We start from the raw sequence: 19943 nt of genomic DNA on the forward strand, positions 1-19943 counted from the left end.
AGAGAATCAGTGATATAGAAGACCAAATGATGGAGAATAAAGAAGCTGAGAAAAGAGAGATAAACAACTACTGGATCATGAGGGCAGAATTTGAGAGATAAGTGATACCATAAGGTGAAACAATATTAGAATAATTGGGATCCCAGAAGAAGAAAGAGAGAGTGGGGCAGAAGGTATATTTGAGCAAATTATAGCAGAGAACTTCCCTAATTTGGGGAAGGAAACAGGTATCAAAATACAGGAGGCATAGAGAACCCCTCTCAAAATCAATAAAAATGGGTCAACACCCCAACATCTAATAGTAAAACTTATGAGTCTCAAAAACAAAGAGAAAATCCTGAAAGCACCTCAGGACAAGAGGTCTGTAACCTACAATGGTAGAAACATTAGATTGGCAACAGACATACCCACAGAGACCTGGCAGGCCAGAAAGGACCAGCATGATATATTCAGAGCACTAAACGAGAAAAATATGCAGCCAAGAACACTATATCCAGCTAGGCTGTCATTGAAAATAGAAGGAGAGATAAAAAGCTTCCAGGACAAACAAAAACTAAAGGAATTTGTAAACACAAAACCAGCCCTACAAGAAATATTGAAAGGGGTCCTCTAAGCAAAGAGACAGCCTAAAAGTAACATAGACCAGAAAGGAAGACAGACAATATACAGTAACAGCCACCTTACAGGCAATACAATGGCACTAAATTCCTATCTTTCAATAGTTACCCTGAATATAAATGGGCTAAGTGCCCCAATTAAAAGATACAGGCTATCAGATTGGATAAAAAAGCAAGATCCATCAATATGCTGTCTGCAAGAGACTCATTTTAGACCCAAAGACACCTCCAGATTGAAACGAGGGGTGGAAAACCATTTACCATGCTAATGGACACCAAAAGAAAGCTGGGGTGGCAATACTTATATCAGACAAATTAGATTTTAAACCCAAGACTATAATAAGAGATGAGGAAGGACACTATATCATACTTAAAGGGTCTATACAAAAAGAAGTTCTAACAATTGTAAATATCTATGCCCCTAACATGGGAGCAACCAATTATATAAGCCAATTAATAACAAAATAAAGAAACACATTGATAACAATACAATAATAGTGGGGGACTTTAACACCCCCTCACTGAAATGGACAGATCATCTAAGTAAAAGATCAACAAGGAAATAAAGACTTTAAATGACACACTGGACCAAATGGACTTCACAGATATTTTCAGAACATTCCATCCCAAAGCAACAGAATACACAGTCTTCTCTAGTGCCCATGGAAGATTCTCCAGAATAGATCACATCCTAGGTCACAAATCTGGTCTCAACTGGTACCAAAAGATTGGGATCATTCCCTCCATATTTTCAGACCACAGTGCTTTGAAACTAGAACTCAATCACAAGAGGAAAGTCAGAAAGAACTCAAATACGTGGAGGCTAAAGAGCATCCTACTAAACAATGAATGTGTCAACCAGGAAATTAAAGAAGAATTTAAAAAATTCATGGAAACCAATGAAAATGAAAACACAACTGTTCAAAAGCTTTGGGATGCAGCAAAGGCAGTCCTAAGAGGCAAGTATATAGCAATACAAGCCTTTCTCAAGAAACAAGAAAGGTCTCAAATACACAACCTAAACCTACACCTAAAGGAGCTGGAGAAAGAACAGCAAAAAAGCCAAAACCCAGCAGGAGAAGAGAAATAATAAAGATCAGAGCAGAAATCAACGAAATAGAAACCAAAAGAACAGTAGAACAGATCAATGAAACTAGGAGGTGGTTCTTTGAAAGAATTAACAAGATTGATAAACTCCTGGCCAGACTTATCAAAAAGAAAGGGGAAATGACCCAAATCAACAAAATGATGAATGAAAGAGGAGAGATCACAACCAACACCAAAGAAATACAAACAATTATAAGAACATATTATGAGAAACTCTATGCCAGCAAATTAGATAACCTGGAAGAAATGGATGCATTCCGAGAGATGTATCAACTACCAAAATTGAACCAGGAAAAAACGGAAAACCTGAACAGACCTATAACCACTAAGAAAATTGAAGCAGTAATCAACAATCTCCCAACAAACAAAAGCCCAGGGCCAGATGGCTTTCCAAGGGAATTCTACCAAACATTTAAGGAAGAATTAATACCTATTCTTCTGAAACTCTTCCAAAAAATAGTAATGGAAGGAAAACTTCCAAACTCATTTTATGAGGCCACCATTACCTTGATCCCAACACCAGACAAAGACCCCATCAAAAAGGAGAATTACAGACCAATATCCTTGATGCACATGGATGCAAAAATTCTCATCAAAATACTAGCCAATAGGATCCAACAGTACATTAAAAGGATTATTCACCACAACCAAGTGGAATTTATCCCTGCGCTGCAACCAGAAAAGACCCCGCATAGCCAGAGGAATGTTGAAAAAAAAAGCAAAGCTGGTGGCATCACAATTCCGGACTTCAAGCTCTATTACAAAGCTGTCATCATCAAGACAGTATGGTACCAGCACAAAAACAGACACATAGATCAATGGAACAGAATAGAGAGCCCAGAAATGGACCGTCAACTCTATGGTCAACTAATCTTTGACAAACCAGGAAGAATGTCCAATGGAAGATAGTATCTTCAATAAATGGTGTTAGGAAAATTGGACAGCCACATGCAGGAGAATTGAAACTGGACAATTTCCTTACACTACACATAAAAATAGACTCAAAATGTTTGAAAGACCTCAATGTGAGACAGGAGTCCATCAAAATCCTAAAGATGAACACAGGCAGCAACTTCTTCTACCTCAGCCACAGCAACTTCTTCCTAGAAACATCACCAAAGGCAAGGGAAGCAAGGGCAAAAATGAACTATTGGGACTTCATCAAACAAAAGCCCAGCTTTTGCACAGCAAAAGAAACAGTCAAGAAAACCAAAAGACAACGGATAGAATGGGAGAAGATATTTGCAAATGGCATATCAGATAAAGGGCTAGTATCCAAAATCTATAAAGAACTTCTTAAACTCAACACCCAAAGAACAAATGATCCAATCAAGAAATGGGCAGAAGCCATAAACAGACATTTCTGCAAAGAAGACATCCAAATGGCCAACAGACACATGAAAAAGTGCTCAACATTGCTTGGCATCAGGGAAATCCAAATCAAAACCTCAATGAGATACCACCTCACACCAGTCAGAATGGCTAAAATTAACAAGTTAGGAAACAACAGATGTTAGTGGGGATGTGGAGAAAAGGGAAGCCTCCTACACTGTTGGTGGGAATGCAAGGTGGTGCAGCCACTCAGGAAAACAGTATGGAGGTTCCTCAAAAGTTGAAAATAGAGCTACCATATGACCCAGATATTGCACTACTAGGTATTTACCCCAAAGATACAAATGTAATGATCCGAAGGGGTACATGCACCCCTATGTTTATAGCAGCAATGTCCACAATAGCCAAACTGTGGAAAGAGCCAAGATGTCCATCGACAGATGAATGGATAAAGAGGATGTGGTATACATATACAATGGAATATTATGCAGCCACCAAAAGGAATGAAATCTTGCCATTTGCAATGACGTGGATGGAACTTGAGGATATTATGCTGAGCAAAATAAGTCAATCAGAGGAAGACATATATCTTATGATCTCACTGATATGAGGAATTCTTAATCTCAAGAAACAAACTGAGGGTGGAAATCGGAGGGGGAGACAAACCATGAGAGACTATGGACTCTGAGAAACAAACTGAGGGTTCTAGAGGGGAGGTGGGTGGGAGGATGGGTTAGCCTGGTGATGGGTATTAAAGAGGGCACGTACTGAATGGAGCACTGGGTGTTATAAGCAAACAATAAATCACGGAACTCTACGTCAAAAACTAATGATGTAATGTATGGTGATTAACATAACATAAAAAAAAAGAATAAATCCACTCTTGCTTACAAATACCTTTGTTAATCTGAAGATCTGAGTATTGCATCCTTTTCTCACCAAGCAAATAGATGTATAAAGGCACAATCTGTTATGCATATCATCAGACACCCTTTTAACACATTATCATCCAGGCAAAATGGAAGATTTCTATTGAATTACTGCCCAATCTGTCCTGAGTTGTTTTGTCTGTTTCTGTTTGAAGACCTTTTTTTTTCAGCTTTCCTTATAACTCCAACCATTTTCTAAACTGTCAGCATAATCCCCAAAGCATTTCTCTCTTCCCTTAGGAAAAAAATTCTCTTGTAAATATTGATATATACACTGAACCTTTAATTATCAATGGAAATATAGAGGAAGATGTAGAATGTATTTCTATATGCAAGGAAAACAAAAGATCTAGGTTTCAAAATGTGTAGCACAACCTCAAATGATTCTAAATATTAACTTCATAGGAAAATTTCAATATAATGAATGTAAAATTAACATTCAAAATTTATCATATTTTGATAGTTTTAAAAATTATAATTATCATTGGTCAAATTCTTCATAGTGATTAGTTTTAGGCTCCTCAACTAAAAAGGAACTCAAAAATTCTGAAAAGATTCAGTAAAAATACAAATGATTAAAAGCCTGGAAAAATGAATTGTTAAAATACTTAGAATTATTTCATCTAGAGAAAACAAGGTTTGTTTACTACTTTGAAACAGTTTGTAAACGTAGTAAACATATCTTACATGAGGAGGGGAAAGATGGCAGAGGAGTAGGGGACCCTATTTCAACTGGTCCCCGGAATTGAGCTGGATAACTACCAGACCACTCTGAGCACCCACGAAACCAGCCTGAGATGTAAGAAGATCTGGATCTCTACAAACAGAATATCGCAGGCAGTTGGTTTTGAGGTACGAAGTGGAGAGCCGTGATCCTGCGGGCAGATATCGGAGGATAAATGGCAGCTGTGGGGATCCTACACCGCCGGTGAGTGACAGCATCACCCGCTGTGGACGGGGCACAGACTCGCAGACCAGTAGCATCGGGAAAGAACTTTAGGGCAGCCCCCGGGGTGGAAAACCAGACCAGCGGGGTCGCGCACACGGGAACTGCAGCCCCCTCGGACAGAAACCGGAGCGACGGTCACGCACACGTGAACTGCAGCCTCCGAGACGGAAACTCGGTGCGCCGGGATCAAGCAGGTGAACTGCAACCTCCGGGGGTGGAAAGACTGATTCCCACTGAGCCCATCATCCGCCACAGGGGCGCAGGGAAACTCCGCCCAAACAGGGTTGCCTGAGTAACAGCGTGGCAGGCCCCTCCCGCAGAAGACAGGCTGGAAAACAAGAGGCCAGCAACCGTAAGGTCCCAAGAAAACAGGTGCATCTTGCTTGGGTTCTGGTCAATAATTTCGACTCAATACATTCCCTCAAACACCCATCAACAGAACGACTAGGAGGAGGAGCCCCCAAAACAGAAAAGACTCAGAGATTATGACTTATGCTGCAGATTTACAAATGGATGCAGACATAACCAAGATGTCAGAGATGGAATTCAGGCTAGCAATTGTGAAGACAATGGCTAGAATGGAGAAATCAATTAATGGCAACATAGAGTCTCTAAGGGCAGAAATAAAAGCGGAATTGGCAGAACTTAAAAATGCTATCAATGAGATCCAATCCAATCTAGATAATCTAACAGCTAGGGTAACTGAGACAGAAGAGAGAATAAGCGATCTGGAAGACAGTATAATAGATAAAAAGGGAAAAGAGGAGGCCAGGGAAAAACAACTCAGAATCCATGAAAATAGAATCAGAGAAATAAGTGACACCATGAGGCGTTCCAATGTCATAATCATTGGAATCCCGGAGAGAGTGGAGACAGAGAGAGGGCTAGAAGATGTATTTGAGCAAATCGTAGCTGAGAACTTCCCTAATCTGGGGAAGGCAACAAACATTCGAGTCCTAGAGGCAGAGAGGACCCCTCCTAAGATCAAGGAAAACAGGCCAACACCCTGGCATGTAATAGTAAAACTTGCAAATCTTAGAACCAAGGAAACCATCTTAAGGGCAGTTAGGGGGAAGAGATTCCTATATACAGAGGGAGGAACATCAGAATAATGTCAGACCTATCCACAGAGACCTAGCAAGCCAGAAAGGCCTGGCAAGACATATTCAGAGTACTAAATGAGAAGAACATGCAGCCAAGAATACTTTATCCGGCAAGGCTTTCATTTAGAATGGATGGAGAGATGCAGAGCTTCCATGACCGGCAGAAGTTGAAAGAATATGTGACCACTAAGCCGGCCCTTCAAGAAATATTAAGGGGAGTTCTATAAAAGGAGAAAGACCCCAAGAGTGATATAGAACAGAAATTTACAGGGACAATCTATAAAAACAAGGTCTTCACAGGCAACATGATGACAATAAATTCATATCTTTCAGTAATCACTCTCAACGTGAACGGCCTAAATGCTCCCATAAAATGGCACAGGGTTGCAGATTGGATAAAAAGACAGGACCCATCCAAATGCTGTCTACAAGAGATTCATTTTGAACTTAAAGATACATCCAGACTGAAAGTGATGGGATGGAGATCTATCTTCCATGCCAGCGGACCTCAAAAGAAAGCTGGGGTAGAAATTCTTATATCAGACAAATTAGATTTTAAACTAAAGTCTGTGATAAGAGACACAGAAGGACACTATATCATTCTTAAAGGGTCTATCCAACAAGAAGATCTAACAATTGTAAATATCTATGCCCCCGACATGGGAGCAGCCATCTACATAAGCCAACTGTTAACCAAAACAAAGAGTCATATTGACAACAATACGTTAATTGTAGGAGACCTCAATACTCCACTCTCAGCAATGGACAGATCATCTAACCAGAAAATCAACAAGGAAACAAGAACTTTGAATGATACATTGGACCAGATGGACCTCATAGATATTTACAGAACATTCCACCCTAAAACAACAGAAGACTCATTCTTCTCGAGCGCACATGGAACTTTCTCCAGAATAGACCATATACTGGGTCACAAATCAGGTCTCAACCAATGCCAAAAGATTGAGATTATTCCCTGCATATTCTCAGACCGCAATGCTCTAACACTGGAACTCAATCACAAGAAAAAAATTGGCAGAAATTCAAACACTTGGAAGCTAAAGACCACTCTGCTCAAGAATGTTTGGGTCAACCAAGAAATCAAAAAAGAACTTAAACAATTCATGGAAATCAATGAGAACGAAAACACATTGGTCCAAAACCTATGGGATACTGCAAAGGCGGTCAAATACATAGCCATCCAATCCTCACTCAGAAAAATAGAAAAATCCCGAATTCACCAACTAACTCTACACCTTAAAGAACTAGAGAAAAAGCAACAAATGATGCCTAAGCCACGCATTAGAAGAGAAATAATTAAAATGAGAGCAGAAATCAATGAATTAGAAACCAGAAACACAGTAGATCAGATCAATGAAACTAGAAGTTGGTTCTTTGAAAGAATTAATAAGATTGATAAACCACTGGCCAGACTTATCCAAAAGAAGAGAGAAAGGACCCAAATTAATAAAATTATGAATGAAAGGGGAGAGATCACGACTAACACCGAAGAAATAGAAACAATTATTAGAAATTATTATCAACAACTATATGCCAATAAACTGAGCAATCTGGATGAAATGGAGGCCTTCCTGGAAACCTTTAAGCTGCCAAGACTGAAACAGGAAGAAATTGACAACCTGAATAGGCCAATAACCAGTAACGAGATTGAAGCAGTGATCGAAAACCTCCCAAAAAACAAGAATCCAGGGCCTGATGGATTCCCCGGGGAATTCTACCAAACATTCAAAGAAGAAATAATACCTATTCTCCTGAAGCTGTTTCAAAAAATAGAAACAGAAGGAAAACTTCCAAACTCATTGTATGAGGCCAGCATTACCTTAATCCCCAAATCAGGCAAAGACCCCATCAAAAAGAGAATTTCAGACCGATATCCCTGATGAATATGGATTCCAAAATCCTCAACAAAATCCTAGCTAATAGGATCCAACAATACATTAAAAGGATCATCCACCACGACCAAGTGGGATTTATCCCTGGGATGCAGGGGTGGTTCAACATTCACAAATCAATCAATGTGATAGAACACATTAATAAGAGGAGGGAGAAGAACCATATGGTCCTCTCAATTGATGCAGAAAAAGCATTTGACAAAATACAACATCCTTTCCTGTTTAAAACTCTCCAGAGTATAGGGATAGAGGGAACATTCCTCAAGCTCATAAAATCTATCTATGAAAAACCCACAGCGATTATCATCCTCAATGGGGAAAAGCTGAGAGCCTTTCCCTTAAGATCAGGAACACGTCAAGGGTGCCCACTCTCACCACTGTTGTTCAACATAGTACTAGAAGTCCTAGCAACAGCAATCAGACAACAAAAAGAAATAAAAGGTATTCAAATTGGCAAAGAAGGAGTCAAACTCTCTCTTTTCACAGACGACATGATACTTTATGTGGAAAACCCAAAAGACTCCACCCCCAAATTACTAGAACTCATCCAGCAATTCAGTAATGTGGCAGGATACAAAATCAGTGCACAGAAATCAGTTGCTTTCTTATACACTAACAACGCAACTGTAGAAAGAGAAATTAAAGAAACGATTCCATTTACAATAGCACCAAAAACCATAAGATACCTTGGAATAAACCTAACCAAAGAGGTAAAGGATCTATACTCTAGGAACTACAAAACACTCATGAAAGAAATTGAAGAAGACACAAAAAGATGGAAAAATATTCCATGCTCATGGATTGGAAGAATAAACATTGTTAAATGTCTATGCTACCCAGAGCAATCTATACCTTCAATGCCATCCCAATCAAAATTCCAATGACATTTTTCAAAGTGCTGGAAAAAACAATCCTAAAATTTGGAATCAGAAAAGACCCTGAATCGCCAAGGAGATGTTGAAAAAGAAAAACAAAGCTGGGGGCATCACGTTGCCTGATTTCAAGCTATATTACAAATCAGTGATCACCAAGGCAGCATGGTACTGGCACAAAAACAGACATACAGACCAATGGAACAGAATAGAGAGCCCAGATATGGACCCTCAACTCTATGGTCAAATAATCTTTGACAAAGCAGGAAAAAACATGCAATGGAAAAAAGACAGTCTCTTCAATAAATGGTGCTGGGAAAATTGGACAGCCACATGCAGAAGAATGAAACTCAACCATTCTCTAACACCAGTCACAAAGATAAACTCAAAGTGGATGAAAGACCTCAATGTGAGACAGGAATCCATCAAAATCCCAGAGGAGAGCATAGGCAGTAACCTCTTTGACATCGGCCACAGCAACTTCTTTCAAGATACATCTCCAAAAGCTAGTGAAACAAAAGCAAAAATGAACTTTTGGGACTTCATCAAGATAAAATCTTTTGCACAGCAAAGGAAACAGTCAACAAAACAAAGAGGCAACCCACAGAATGGGAGAAGATATTTGCAAATGACACTACAGATAAAGGGCTGGTATCCAAAATCTATAAAGAACTTCTCAAACTCAACACCCAAAAAACAAATAATCAAGTCAAAAAGTGGGCAGAAGATATGAAAAGACACTTCTCTGAAGAAGACATACAAATGGCTAACAGACACATGAAAAAATGTTCATCATCATTAGCCATCAGGGAAATCCAAATCAAAACCACACTGAGATAGCACCTTACACCAGTTAGAATGGCCAAAATGGACAGGGAAATAAACAACAAATGTTGGAGAGGTTGTGGAGAAAGGGGAACCCTCTTACACTGTTGGTGGGAATGCAAGCTGGTACAGCCACTTTGGAAAACAGTGTGGAGGTTCCTCAAAAATTTAAAAATAGAGCTACCCTATGACCCAGCAATTGCACTCCTGGGTATTTACCCCAAAGACACAGATGTAGTGAAAAGAAGGGCCGTATGCACCCCGATGTTCATAGCAGCAATGTCCGCAATAGCCAAACTGTGGAAAAAGCCGAGATGCCCTTCAATAGATGAATGGATAAAGAAGATGTGGCCCATATATACAATGGAATATACTCAGCCATCAGAAAGGATGAATAGGCAACTTTTACATCAACATGGATGGGACTGGAGGAGATTATGCTAAGCGAAATAAGTCAAGCAGAGAAAGTCAATTATCATATGGTTTCACTTATTGGTGGAACATAAGGAATAACATGGAGCACATTAGGAGGAGGAAGGGAAAAATGGGGGGGGGAATTGGACGGAGAGATGAACCATGAGAGACTATGGACCTGAGAAACAAACTGAGGGTTCTAGAGGGGAGGGGGGGGAGGGGGGACTGGTTAGCCCAGTGATGGGTATTAAGGAGGGCACGTACTGCATGGAGCACTGGGTGTTATACGAAAACAATGGATCGTGGATCACTACATCAAAAACTAATGGTGTATTGTATGGTGACTGACATAATATAATAAAATTAAAAACTACAAAAAAAATATATATCTTACACTGAAAATGTTGACTAGCTACAAATAACAGCTATTGTTTTTACTGAAATAATTAAAAATAGGAATTAAAAATATAAAATAAGGCAAGTATATGAAACAATAAAGGAAAAGTATTCTAACACTAGAAAAACAAATTATTGGTTAATGAGGATGATAAACATATTTTCTCTTGTATGGTCAAGGTGGATATTTTCCTTTCCCTAGTCAGTAGCTTGGCAGAGATTCTCAAAATCTTTCACTGATACCTGCAATATTGGACTGTGAACTCCCTCCACACACCCTTCTATAGACATGTCTACTTCCCCTTCATCAGGGAGTTTCACAATTAGAGAATCATCTATTTTTCTCTGTACCCCTCCTACTTCTCTATAAATATATATACTAGTATGTAAATAGGATCCTTCCCCTAGAGCACTTTTCCATTATCCATCAAGTTGTCTCTAGTCCAAACATTCCTTGTGCAAAATGAGAGCTTGGAATATTACATGTGTTCTGCTTCTACTCTGCTTGTAAGTTTTTTTCAATAAATACTATTGTAGTGTAATAACCTACATTATATTCTTAGTTGTATATGACTTATCTGGATATTTTAGCTTTGTTTTCAATTAGCAATAATCGCGCCTCGGATAAACCTCATTGGCTACGATACTGCCACTGCGCAAAGCTGATATTTTAGCTTTGGAAAACAGAACTAGTTTGATTGGGCCATCACGGAGGTGGAAAATAAACCCACTGGAAGCCTTACATCAGACAAAGAGTGGCTCATTGTGCCCAAACTGTGCAAACAATGTGGTTCATGCTGAACACCTGCTTTCCTTATGGGAATATGGATTTTTTGGTACATGGTAGGAACAGCGTGTCTATAAGACCTGCCACCAGTAAAAACTCTGGGTACTGAGTCTCTAACGAGCTTACCTGGTAGACATAATTTCATGTGTTGTCACAAAGAGAGGACTCTTGGATGCTTGTACCTAATGTCTTCCAAACCTTGCCCCATACCTTTTCCCTTTGCTGATTTTGCTTTGTATCCTTTTGCTATAATATCATGATAATGACTATGTGTGGAGCCCTCTTAGTCCTCCTAGTAAATCACTGTACATAGGGATGGCTTTGGGGACCCCCAGCACAGTTGGCATCAGAAGTGGGATTCACTAGAATGGCCCCTGCACTCACTAAAAAATGATGAAAGCACTGTTTGGGAAAAGGAGTTATGAAAGGTTGGGATGGAATATGATTAACTTTGGGTGGCTGTGGAGTCACCTATTATGAAATAGCTGCTGAGCTGATAGCAGCTGAGAGGTAAAAGTTACCTATAGAATCTGAAAATGATAATTTCAACCCCAGGAGAATTGGTCTGCTGGATCCCCTTGGCTGCTTTTCTGGTGAAATGAGGGGAAAAGATGCAGCCTGGGTGATGTCTTGGATTTTTGTTCTCTCTACCAAGTGGAAGGATAAGGGCCTAAAAATACCCAAAGGTGGACTTTGGATGTGCCAAAGGCTGTAAAAACTAGTTTGTAGTTATTCTTTCCTCCAGGTGGAAAGGAAAAAGTTTAAATCAGCTGCTAGTGCTGGAGCAAAGGGGAAAAAAGGTGGAGGTAAGTGTTAAGGGGGGATAAGGCTGGGTGGGGAGAACTCTAGTCTTTTCTTCAACCTAGCCCTGTTACTACTGTGGCATCACTCTCTTCCCCTTCCATTCCAGCTGGGATCTTCTGTGGCTCTAATGTTAACCTTGTAAATGCTAAATGTATTGCTAGTATGAATTTGCAATGAGTAAAAAGGAGAATTTTTAAATGGCTTTGTATTTTGTAACTATTGCATCTGGATATATGATAAAAATTGATGTGAAATGCTGTATGTTGTAATTTCATAAATGCTAGAGGAATCATCCTGATCAGGGAAAGCTGCAAAGAAAAGTGTTAATGGGATTTTGTTGCCAAGGGTGACTTGGAATTTAAATTCTCTGGATATTGAAAGTAGAACAATGGGGCATATGGGTGGCTCAGGTAAGCATTTGCCTTAGGCTGAGGTCATGATCCTGGGGTCCTGGGATCCAGCCCCTCATCAGGTTCCCCATTCAGTGGGTAGTCTACTTCTCCATCTCCCTCTCCCCCTACTTGTGCTCTCTCTCTCTAAAATAAATAAATAAAATCGTTTAAAAAAAAAGAAAATAGAACTAGATTCCATAAATCATGATTTTTGCCTATTAGAAGCAGGAAAGGCAGCCTATTTTTGCCTATTAGAAAAGGAAAGGCAACAAGAGCAAGAGAGGCAATCCCTAAATGAAGATACACATTTGGAGTTTCATCTTTTTTTTTTTTTTTAAGATTTTATTTATTTATTTGTCAGAGAGAAAAAGAGAGAACACAAGCAGGGGGAGCAGCAGGCAGAGGAAGAAGCAGGCTCCCCGCTGAGCAAGGAGCCCAACACAGGACTCAATCCCAGGATCCCAGGATCATGACCTGAGCCCAAGGCAGACACTTAACTGACTGAGCCACCCAGGCACCCACATTTGGAGTTTTAAACAGCAGTTTTTGGTTGCTAATAGGCTCTTGTAAAATCAGACATTTGACCCTTAATGATGATGATTTTTCTGGCCTGATGTGCATATTTTTGAGTGAGTCAATTTGGGCTCTAAGACTGACAAAGAAGGTTTGGTAACACCTTGATTGACATTTGGACTTGTAACAGGACTCTCTATCTCTATGGCATCTCAGAGTTGCTACTAATAAAAATAATAATTAAAGAAAAAAAGCTAATTCATAGATCCTAATTGCCTGGACCTGACTCAGTTAAAACCTGACACTGTCTGCTATAGGCTGTTTCAGCCTCAGCATGGGTTATTCTAAAGGATGAAAAGCAGAAAGGCTTAATCAGACTCTGGGACAGCTCCAGATCTAGGACACCTGTCTTTGAGTCCCTAAACTCCAAAAACATCATGTATGCAGACTGCACCATCTGGATCACATACCAATATCCACGGAAAAGAGCTTGTTCTCTGAAGAAACCATCTTAAATACAGCTGCTGATCTACTCTGTATACAGAGACTAACTACACTCCTCACTTTCCCTGATAAAAGTTGCAAGTTGGGGAAGGGCACATCTCAAGGACTGTGGCCACTGCGTGCTCTTAACAGATCAAACTCTCTGGATGTTGATTATTGTTTGACTTGCTGGATTAGTTGCAGTTTGCAACAATGGACTGATACTCTGACTCTACTTCTCTCACTTGTCTCCTGGTATACACACCTTAGTAGGTCCGTTTGACTATTAAAAACAGCTATTCCCACAAAGTGACTGATTTTTTTTTTCTAGGCTGCTCACTAGATAAATGATCAGAACAAAAGGGATGGGAGGTTATGTAAACACATTTTGAAAATTTTGAAAATTCAGAATTTGTCCTGATCAATTCCTAAACATGTTGTATTTTTCTGGTTAGGATGTATAAAAATGCTTTTCTGCAAAAAATGCTTTTGTCCTTCTTGCATACAACCCTTCTAGTCAAAAGATCTAGATGAAAGTAGAACATGATTTGGAAAGAATGAAAATACTGATTTTTGTAACACCTGATAAAAAACCAAAGTTCAGCACATTAGCAGGCCATAGGGAGGGAGAGGGCACTAATAATCTTTGTTTTTCAGAACTGTTCCAGAAGTTTTCCCCTCTTCCTGAGGAAAATGCTCTGTGCTGCCTTTCTGAGCTGCTGAGAGCACCTTGAATTCAAACAGTGTGGAGACCTGAGATCGCACTTGACAGTGCTGATGATGAGATAGCAGGGGTGGGGATCCTGCACTTTCCACATGGAACAGCTTCAGATGTCATCTACATTTCCCAGGTACATTAACTGGTGTCATTCACAAGAAAAACTGGAACTGACTGCTTTTAAGCAGTCCTTCTAAAACAAAATGATTCAACTAAACCAATCAGTCTGGACCAGAAACCCTAAGGTGGGAGGCCGCATTGGGGCCCTGTTCACCTGCACTGCCTGACTAAAGTATGTCCTCTTGGGGTGCTCTAACAATTATAAAGTCTTTGTTTCCAGGGGTACCATGTGTCCTCTCTGGGATTAAATTTCTTGCGTGTGTGACCTAACTGTCATGACACTGTCTCAGCCCTGGAAGGCCTTCAGGTCAGCTTCAACTTATTGACCATAGTTGTACAATTCCTGAATTGGTGCCTTGGGTAAGATAAAGAGAAGATCAATATAGAAAATTAAAGAGAAAGTCACTTGGCTTTCTAACCATAAGATATGGTTAGTGGGATTTGTTTTACAAGAGAAGTCCAGGACTTCTAAAGGGTATAACTGAGATTAATACTACAGGTTAGTCTCACCCTGGAGGCTGGGGACCCACTGATGATAATTTTTTACTGTAAAAATGCCTTGGTCAAGGGGGTGTACTGCACAGCAAAGAGTGGACCTAGCAACACTGAGACTGCTATCCTTAGAATGACCTGATTGCAAGGTTGAATCTTGGCTGGCATTTGGGAACTTGGATTTAGGGAGGGCTCCTACAATTCCCGGAGCTGATAAGAGTGGCTCACTGTGCCCAAATTGGTAGCACAAATAATGTGATTTATACAGAATACCTGCTTTGCTACTGGGAGCCTGGAATTTTGACATATGACAGGCAGAGGGTGCTACATGACTAGCCTCAATAAAAACCCTGGGCACTGAGTCTCTAATGAGCTTGACATTTCATATGTATTGTCATAATTCATTGCTGGAGGAATTAAGAGCATCCTGTGTGACTCCACTGGTAGAGAACTCTTGGAAATTTACACCTGGTTTCTTCTGGATTTTCCCTCATGAAACTTTTCACTTTACTGATTTTGCTTTGCAACCTTTTGCTGTAACAAATCATAGCCATGATAATGACCATATGCTGAATCCTCTGAGTTCTCCCAGTAATGGGAGTGGTCTTAGGAACCCCTGACACACAGGGCTACTATTTTCGTACTTTATATTACAACCAAATTTGCTGTTTCTCTCTTGGATTATATAACTGACACTGGAGTTCTGGAATACTAAACCCAGAACAGATACAAAGCCATGCTGATTGGAAAACTACCCTATTGGCCAAGTACATGAACTTGGGAAGAACTGTCTGAACTAATCATTCAGTAATATTGCATATAGGGAGGGTAAAGATAAAATTAGTCTCCAAATAAAATTTGATGCATGCAGGGATGCTATGAAATGCCAGTATATCTAGTTAAAAAAAACCACTGGGGGGATGCCTGGGTGGCTCAGTCGGTTAAACATCTGCCTTGGCCTCGGGTCATGATCCCGGGGTCCTGGGATCGAGTCCCGCATCAGGCTCCCTGCTCAGTGGGGAGCCTGCTTCTCCCTCTGTCTGCTTCTCCCTCTGTTTGTGCGCTCGCTTGCGCACTCTCTCTGACAAATAAATGAATAAATAAATAAATAAATAAATAAGTAAGTTAAGTAAGTTTTAAAAATCTTTAAAATAAAAACAACATTGGGCATAATAGTCAAAGCTTCAACAGTGGGAAAAAACCCAACTGTATCCCCCCCAAGTCTTTGTTATTATACCAGCTACTGAATAAATTGCTGCCGCTACTGATACATGTATGCAGAAAGACATGCAACATGCAACCTTTACTAATATTTCTTGGGGATATTTGAATTCCTGACATACATTTTCAACAGGTGGAGTAAAACCAGCACAACGTGAACTGCTAGCAATTTCCAGACATTCTAGTATATTGAAGACAGTGGCCAACAGTGAAGAAGTACTGCTTATTTTCTAGGCACATCTCATTAAAGATAATTTTAAATGAAAACACAATCCATGATCCTGTCATTCAAATGAATTTTGGGAAGGGGATCATTTGGACAATACCAAAAAGATATATTCCACATCCTTTACAAGAAAATTTATTAGCTCTGCAGGCCCCAACCACAAAGGACTTTCTTCTTCAAGTACTGATGACATCACATTCTATACCTAGTGACTCTTCAAAGCATCTGTATCAGAGCAACTAATTTTACTTATTTATTTTTTTTTCTTTTTTAAAGATTTTATTTATTTATTTGACAGAGAGAGAGATAGCGAGAGCAGGAACACAGCAGGGGGAGTGGGAGAGGGAGAAGCAGGCTTCCCTCAGAGCAGGGAGCCCAATGCGGGGCTCCATCCGAGGACTCTGGGATCATGACCTGAGCCGAAGGCAGACGCTTAACGACTGAGCCACCCAGGTGCCCCTCAGAGCAACTAATTTTAAATGAAAGCTCCTACATTAAGAAGCTATGGAAAAGTTCCAGGCATCACAAAAGCACATTTTAACTTTATATCTGCTATATTCTTTAGACTCATGGGATTACAGGTACATGACATGTAAATAACTTTTGCTGACTGGAGCTTTTGGCAACAATACTTCAAATTATTTGTCAGTTCCTGGGACTCTGAACTCCATTACTTCTTCCCACTGCTAAATATCATATGCTCTTGGCCTATTATTGGGCCCCAATGGGGCAGATTTTCTCACTTTTCCAACAAACGTTCCTATCCCATGATGGATCTTCTCTAAACCAAAATCTCATAAGGTGGTACAAGCCTGGAAAATTCTATTGAAAAGGAAACTGACTTAGCACATCCAATAAAGGGCCAATCCTGGTCCTTAGGATCTTGGCCAAATTAATAAAATATGTCTGCACACTCACTGGGCACAGAGATACTCCCCTGCTGTTTTAACCAAACCATTGACTTAGTAAGACCCTTGCCTTGCCTACAAGATTTGCCACCTGACAAGAAAGTATGATTCACTGATCCAACAGTCTCTCTCAAAAGTCATAAAATCTATTGAGGTACTGCATTTGTCCACCAGAATAATGGTAAGTTGTTAAGATCCCATAGAATTGGACATTCTTCAAAATTAGGTGAATTTCAGGCATTGTTCATAGCCACAGAGCACACTCTTAGATTGAATTATACTTTTACAAACACTCATGAGCCATCGCTAATGGCCCAGTGACATGGTCAGGCCATTGGGCCACACAGGACAAAACTATTAAATACACATATTTTTTTCTGAGACACCCCCTACCCAAGGAAATAGGTAGAGCAACTTAGTAACAAACTCGATCCTTCTTTTTCTTTTTCTTTTTTTTTTTTAAAGATTTTATTTATTCATTTGAGAGACAGATAGAGAGAGCATAAGCAGGGGGAGAGGCAGAGGGAGAGGGAGAGGCAGACTCCCCGCTGAGCTAGGAGCCCGATGTGGGGCTCGATCCCTGGACCTGGAGATCATGACCTGAGCTGAAGGCAGATGCTTGCTTAGCCATCTGAGCCACCCAGGCGCCCTAATCCTTATTTTTCATGTGTACATGCCCACAAGAAGGAGCTAAATCTAAAAGAAAAATATCTGATCTAAAAAAGTCAATCAAGAATGTATGACCTTTGCGTCTACTATGGTCTTGGGTCCATCTCCATTCTATCCCACCATGAAGGAACTAGATGTTTAATAGGGAATTTATCTAAAAGACAGAGAAGCCACTGTTGCCCATCAAGCCTATTCTACTTGCCATCTAAGCCAGTTTCTTTAAAAACAACCTCCACAGTGCTTGTCAATCCAGTTTCCCCTTGTTCACAAGTTATAAGATGACATAACCTGCAAGGGCCTCTCTGCATTTGTTGAATTCCAATGTACTTTGGAACTAAAGAGTGAAAGAAAAGATTATTTCAAGATAAATATTTTATTCCCATTTTTTTTTACTCCCTTTGATCTCAGTGTATGAATGGACAAATCAGACTGCTCATTTAAGAGATGGACATTGTCTTTGCATCAGATTCTTCTGCAAACATCCTCTTCTAACCCTGCAGGTGACTTCTGAGGGAAAAATAGTAACTTTGGGGTCCCTGCTGAATTTATCACTCCAAAAAAATGACAAGCTGGCTCATCTCCAAGAAGGAATAACAGATCTCAGTTTATCAAGCATGAACATGTCTGACCTTGGGAAATGGTTGGAGGGGGGATATCAAGGGAGACAATGAATAAATTTCTCTCTTACTGCAGATATTGTACAGATATTCCAAAACAGCCTTTGGCTGTCCAGGAAGTAAAGCTTATAATCTGTGAATTTATTTATTTGTGCTGGTTTTGCACCCACACCTACCCCAGCTGGAGACCCTACTGTCATCTTTCTCCCAGGCAATACTGTAGAAATTGTTATGACCAGGACCAGGTGTCAGCTGGAGCTAATGGAGAGACCTATTAGTGAGACCCCAAGACCAAGAAGTAGACAGAGGACAGACAAATCTCTGTTATGGCATGGCCCTGGTAGTTCTCTCCATTCTCCCTTTCGGTGTTTTGGCAGAGCTGGCTCACCAGGACTGTTGAATGGAAAAATAGCTCTCACTGATACCAGCTATGTTAATATACAAAATGCCTACTCCTCCAGGAGCTTCCTTTTTCTAACAAGGCCACTGCCCCAAGCAGAAATCTCTCACTGTTACATGGTTGACTCGGTGCTCTCTATCCCCTCTCAATGCCTCTATAATTTTGTAGGGTTATGTGAGGAGCAAGTCCCTCTCAGGAGCACTTTCCATGGTGAATTTGATGTACTTTCCTGCAGAATAATGACAGCTCAGGAGATATTGTACCCTCTACTGTTTCTTAGTTTGTAAGCTTTCCTCTATAAAATCTAACTAATGTCTATAATTTGGACCACAAGTAATATGTTACTTGCACAACCATTAATTGTGGAAATTATAAAGTCTCCTTTAGGGTTTTTAAAAAGGTAAATCTCCGTTTGTAGTTTATTGGAAAGAGTCAAAAAATTATGACAGGTTTTTTTAATTTCATAGTTAGACATCCCTTTTCTTGATACGTAATAATCATCCTTGACCACCAATCTAAATTAGCCTTCCCTGTGACTCCCTATCAGAAAGGGAGTTTTGTTCTCTTCATTTATTACTCTCTAAAATTATCTTGTTCATGTATTCTCACTTTTTTTTTGCCTGTCTTCCCCACTATAATGTAAACATCACAAGAAAAGAAAGCTTATTTTTGTTATCAGTAAAACCCAATGCTCAAAAGAGTACCTGGCATATGAAGGTGACAATATTTGTTGAATGATTGAGTTTAGTGAATAAATGAATGAATAAATTTAATAGCTAATCATCTATGGGAAAAAATGGACACATATTAATACACTTCCTCTTTTGTATATGTTTTTGTGCTTAGTGTTGGGGGGAAAGTTGTAAAAAAAGGATTTAGAAAGAATTAGGCTGGATGTATAACTCTTAAAAATAAAACACCAAGAAACAGTTTACATTTTCATATCCAAAAAGTGTAAATTTCAATGCTATAAAACATTTAAGAAAAGCTAACACCACGTTTGATGCGAAACACTAAATTATTAACATCTATTGTGTTTGATTAAATATTTGCCACTAAGTCATTCCCTAACCAAAACAAATCGCTAAATGTTGTAAAGTGCAAAAAAAAAAAATGTACTTTATTGTAATCAATAC

General features: G+C 39.6%; 1 protein-coding gene and 1 non-coding gene across 2 annotated transcripts in view; both read right to left on the reverse strand.

Moving 5' to 3' along the window:
• CCDC7 (coiled-coil domain containing 7) overlaps positions 1-19943 on the reverse strand; it is a 178987-nt gene that overhangs the window by 9331 nt on the left and 149713 nt on the right. The gene's annotated exons all lie outside the window — the stretch shown is intronic.
• LOC123324896 lies at positions 10984-11121 on the reverse strand. The gene has a single exon (XR_006540095.1). It is a non-coding gene; the product is annotated as a U4 spliceosomal RNA (small nuclear RNA).

Source organism: Neomonachus schauinslandi, chromosome 5 (genome assembly GCF_002201575.2).
Source record: "Neomonachus schauinslandi chromosome 5, ASM220157v2, whole genome shotgun sequence".
In the NCBI taxonomy this organism is placed as follows: domain Eukaryota; kingdom Metazoa; phylum Chordata; class Mammalia; order Carnivora; family Phocidae; genus Neomonachus; species Neomonachus schauinslandi.